Source organism: Myotis brandtii, unplaced genomic scaffold (genome assembly GCF_000412655.1).
Source record: "Myotis brandtii unplaced genomic scaffold, ASM41265v1 scaffold87, whole genome shotgun sequence".
Taxonomy (NCBI): Eukaryota; Metazoa; Chordata; class Mammalia; order Chiroptera; family Vespertilionidae; genus Myotis; species Myotis brandtii.
Genome location: NW_005371548.1, coordinates 655,033 through 660,457, shown reverse-complemented (window position 1 = coordinate 660,457; position 5,425 = coordinate 655,033). Strand labels below are relative to the sequence as shown.

The 5,425-nt window shown below is 40.4% G+C and overlaps 1 protein-coding gene across 1 annotated transcript in view; it reads right to left on the bottom strand.

The window, feature by feature from the left end:
• The window catches only part of LOC102262987 (protein BEX2), a 13,091-nt gene that overhangs the window by 1,665 nt on the left and 6,001 nt on the right, over positions 1 to 5,425 (bottom strand). The gene's annotated exons all lie outside the window — the stretch shown is intronic.

Below are 5,425 nucleotides of genomic sequence, written 5' to 3'. Positions count from 1 at the left end.
CCCTGTCCAACGCCCCCCCTCCTCCCGCCCTGCTCCCACTAGCCAGAGAGGTGTTTGACCGGACCCGCCCCCAACTGCGCAACCAATCTCTCCAAGTCTCTGCTGGGCCCAGGGTATACCTTCCTGTCACTCAGCCTGGTCCTCTCCAATCTGAGGGCCCACCCTACGATTGAGGGTTGTTCCCTGGTTACCAGGGAGGGTCTGCACCTCCCCCACCCCCAACAACAGCACAGCCTTGGCATTGGCCTTGGCCTTTTCTGCTTTCTCTCCTCTTCTCCCTGGCTATATATCTGCTTCCTAACCATTTCTCTTTATTATTTCCTTTTTAAAAATCAGTATGGTCCAAAAAACTGAAAAGTATGAAATTTCATTTTTAAAAGACACGCTTCAACCTGGGGAAGTATCATTGTTTATGTTCTGCACCACACAGAAAACATTTTCTTTGGGCTCCATACAACTTCGTTTTTGGAACATTCTAGCTTGTTTCAAAATTTTACAGAAAGGAGGGGGGCGGGTGTTCCTAAACACAGTTGGTATTTTGAAAATGATCTGTGAAGTAGATCTTCGGGAAGAAGTCCATTTGTCAGATCATGGCCATTTAATGTAAATAATCTACCTTTTCCCCCTTTCTGGGTCAAATTTCAAGTTTTATTAATAAACTTATATATCTTATTCTATCATAATAAACATTAATTAAATATGAAAAAGCATTTGCTGACAACTGAAATCATCTGCTGAAGTTAAATGGCTAATACTAATGATGGTTTTGAGGCAGGTTGAGCGATGAAGATAGTCAGATCATTTCTCTTTTGATAGACTGGGAAGGGGCTGGTCTTCCCGCTGCCACATTCCAGAGCAAGCATGTCAAACTGCCGCCCTCGGGAAGCATGCGGCCCAGCCAGTATAACAGTATGTAAGAAACGTTTTAATAAAAATTTTGTAACTTAATTTTTACAATATCCTGTTATACATGATTATTAATAATGAACTACAATGTTTGCTAATGACTGATTATTATAATCGTGTTGCATTCATTTCCCTTACTCGCCTTACGCACAGGTGCACCATTTCTCTCCACTAATACTAGCAGCGAATATTTTAGCAGCTGATTGCCATGTCATTAGTCTTGGACTGACTTGTTTGGTGTGCAAAACAGGAAATATTTCATTTTTGGAGCACAAGAAAAATAGGTTTATTTGTGTTATGCTTATTAATTTGTGCAGTTATTCAGTGTCTGGTAAGTTAATGTTCAAGAAAAAAGACAAATTTTTATTAAAATGTTCTATTATTTTATGTTAACGATGACTCATTTATTTCAGCCCTTGGTATTCAGCATGTCTCTATGGAAATAAACCTACGTTTCTATGAAAATTGAAGCTTTTGTTTTTTTTCGGCCCACATAAACTTAAACCTTGTTTATTTGGCCCGTGTTAGCCTTTGAGTTTGACATGCTTGTTCCAGAGCCTCTCATTCCTTACATTCATACTCCTGACTGTTACTTACTCCTATTATATGGATGGAGAGGTGACCAAGGTATTGACCTGAGCAAATCTTTGGGTTCCCTCCATTTCTTTCCCAAATTCCCACCTAGTGATTCACTTCCCAGATACATGGTGGGGGCAGGGGTCTGTCCTCATACTGGAAATCAGATGGGCCTCTTCTACACCTGGTGGTGGGGTATTCCAAGAATCATAGATAAGTGATTGCTGGGGAAAGAGCCTCCCCAGTCAGGCTGCTCTCTCTTCTTTTTCACCTTGTCCAGGTAGAGGCCTCTCTCAGACCTTTCTGCTATCTCTCACCTGGCTTAGGAAGTGGAGGCTGCTGGGATCCTCACCCTAACCTCCTCGCCTCCAGGGCACTTAGGAAGAAACTAGCCTTGCTGCAGGATCACTCTCTGCCCTTCCATACCCACTCTGGTACTCCCTCATTTATGAAAGGCCCTGAGGGATATTCTCTGCAGTCCATCCTGAGTAACCTTAGATTAGGCATTGTGAACATGGAAGTCTGTGGAAACCATTAAATGTTATTCAAAATTATGTGTATATGTGAGGGTGGTAGTGGTAATAGATTCAATTTTTTTGTAGGGAGAGAGAACATACCTCTTAGCAGAATCTCAAAAGATGTTGTGATTCCTCACCCCTCAAAAAGATGAAAAGTCTCTCTATATACTGTCTCACTCTTTCTCATGTAAATTATTCTCACCTAGACCTGCTTATTTTTCCTTTGTTTCCTGTCTTAGTATCCACCCATTGGCCAACCCAAAACCTAGCCATTGTCCCCTCTTCATTGTCCCTCATATTCTATTAGTAACCAAATCCGGTTGTGACTATCTTTATATCTTTTTATATGCATATGTGTTCTTTGGTTAATCTCTTCCTGTTTCCTCCACCCCACCTTCCCTCTGAGATCTGTCAGTCTGTTTCATGCCTCCATGCCTCTGGACTTATTTTGTTCGTCAGTTTATTTTGTTCATTAGATCCTACATATGAGTGAGATCTTTTGATATTTGTCTTTCTCTGACTGGTTTATTTCGCTTACCATAATAATCTCCAGGTCCATCCATGCTGTCACAAGGCTGAGATCCTTCTTTTTTACAGCTGCATAATATTCCATTGTGTAAATGTACCACAGCTTTTTTTACCCAATCATTTACTAATGGGCACTTGGGCTGTTTCTAGATCTTAGATATTGAAAGCAATGCTGCTATGAACATAGTGGTGCATGTATTCTTTCTGATTGGTGTTTCGGTATTCTTAGGATATATTCTCAAAACTGGAATCATTGAGTCAAACAGCAGTTCCATTTTTAATTTTTTTGAGAAAACTCCAAACTGTTTTCCACAGTAGTTGCACCAGTCTGCATTCTCACCAGCAGTGTACTGGGGTTCCCTTTCTCTACATTCTTACCAGCATTTGTTGTTTGTTGATTTATTGATGGTAGTTATGATGACAGGTGTGAGGTGATACGTCAATGTCATTTTAATTTGCATCTCTGATAATTAGTGACTTTGAGCATTTTTTTTTCATATGTCTATTGGCCATCTTTATGTCCTCTTTGGAGAAGTATCTATTCTGGTCCTTTTCCCACTTTAAAAAAAATATTTTTATTGATTTCAAGAGGGAGAGGAAGAGAGAGATAGAAACATCAATGATGAGAGGGAATCATTGATTGGCTGCCTCCTGCATGTTGGACTGAGGCCACAACCCAGGCATGTACCATTGACCAGAATCAAACCCGGGACCCTTTGGTCTGCAGGCTGACGCTCCATCCACTGTGCCAAACCGGCTAGGACATTTTTCCATTTTTTAATTGGATTGTCTTCCTTTTGTTGAGTTGTATGAGTAGTTTATGTATTTTGGAAATTAACCCCTTACCAGCTATATCATTGACAAATACATTCTTCCATCCAGTGGGTTCCCTTTTCATTTTGTTGATGGTTTCTTTTGCAGTGCGGAAACTTTTTAGTTTGATGTAGTAGCATTTGTTTAACCTTTCCTTTGTTTCTTTTGCCCTAGGACAGTGGTCGGCAAACTCATTAGTCAACAGAGCCAAATATCAACAGTACTTCAAAATAGACTTGCCCAGGCCGAAAACCGACTTCTGCACATGGGCCAGGAAGTTTCAATTGCACTGTACATGCACACTCACACGTGATATTTTGTGGAAGAGCCACACTCAAGGGGCCAAAGAGCCGCATGTGGCTTGCGAGCCGCGGTTTGCCGACCATGGCCCTAGGAGATGTATCTGCAAAAATACTGTTACGTGAGATGTCTGAGATTTTACTGCCCATGTTATCTTCTAGGATTTTTATGGTTTCATGAGTTACATTTAGGTCTTTTATCTACCTTTATATCTTTTTAAAATATGTCTTTATTGCCCTAACCGGTTTGGCTCAATGGATAGAGCGTCGGCCTGCAGACTCAAGGGTCCCAGGTTCAATTCCAGTCAAGGGCATGTACCTTGGTTGCAGGCACATACCCAGTAAGGAGTGTGCAGGAGGCAGCTGATCGATGTTTCTAACTCTCTATCCCTCTCCCTTCCTCTTTGTAAGAAATCAATAAAATATATTTTAAAAAAATATGTCTTTATTGATTTTAGAGAGAAAGAGAAAGAGAGTGATATAGAAACATCAATGTGAGAGGAACATCAATGGGCTGCCTCCTGCACACTCCCTACTGGGGATTGAGCTTGCAACCTGGCCATGTGCCCTGACCAGGAATCAAACTGGTGACCTCTTGGTGCATAAGTAGATCTTTCTCCCAGGCATGTCCTCTGTTTAGCTCAAATAAACTCATAAACTTTCTCTAAGTTTGGATGTTTCTTACCTCAATAACTGTTTACAGTAAAGAGCCTGGTTTCTTCCTGCTGTTTATAGTAAAAGATAAAAGAATTAAAATTGAGGAAGGAACTATTAAGTAAAAAGGAACCAGCACTTGGTGATTTGGAAAATACTCAGTCTATTTAAGTTGCAGAATATTTTTAAGTGTGTTTTTGAAAAAAGAGCTAAGAGTCTGGCGGAACACCTTTTGCTGAAGACATTAGATATGTGTCTAATGGATCCAGTCAATCCTCTCAGCAGAATCCAGGAATAGAAATGAGGTTGTCCTGGAAATATCTGTGGAGAAGCCTCTTGTCTGATGGCATGGATCCCCTGGACATACATAGGAGACCCACATGTTTTTTGAGAAAAATGTTATACAACCAAAATTGCTGCCAGCTTTCCTTGAGGGCAACAAAGGAGGGACAAAATGAAAGAAGGCTGTCAGACTTCTGGGATTCTACAGATAGGAAACAGGGTGACAGAGCTACTTGGCTGCTAACATGTGACATACTTCAAGAAATACAAAGAATAGTATAAAAAACAATTTGACAACATATTAATGAATAAATGACTTAAAAAACAAAAGGAAAAGAATAACTCTGAGGACAAAGACACAGATACAGAAGCAGAGTTCAGAGAGGGCAGGGCCTAGAGAATAAAGCATGATGCCACAAAGAATAATTATTGAGTATTAAATCCTAACATAATTTACCCTGCTTGGTTTCAAACTTGCTTGGGACCAGTGACTCTTTTAATCCTTTTTATGTTATTTTTAGAATGAGAATGTACATCATATGCTTGTTTCACCATTATATTTTGGAACAGATAACTTTTTTGGTTTTACAGTTCCACAAATAGAGACAAATTTTATCTGCACATGGATCATAGCCAGAGTTTCACCCATACCTTTTAGATTATGAGATTTGGGACTTTTTGAGTTGACATTGGGATGAAATATTTGACTTAGAGTTGAGGTTAGAATTCATTAAGACTTTTTGCTCTGGGCTGTTTGGCTCAGTGGATAGAGCATCGGCCTGCAGACTCAAGGGTTCCAGGTTCGATTCCGGTTAAGGGCATGTACCTTGGTTGCGGGCACATCCCCAG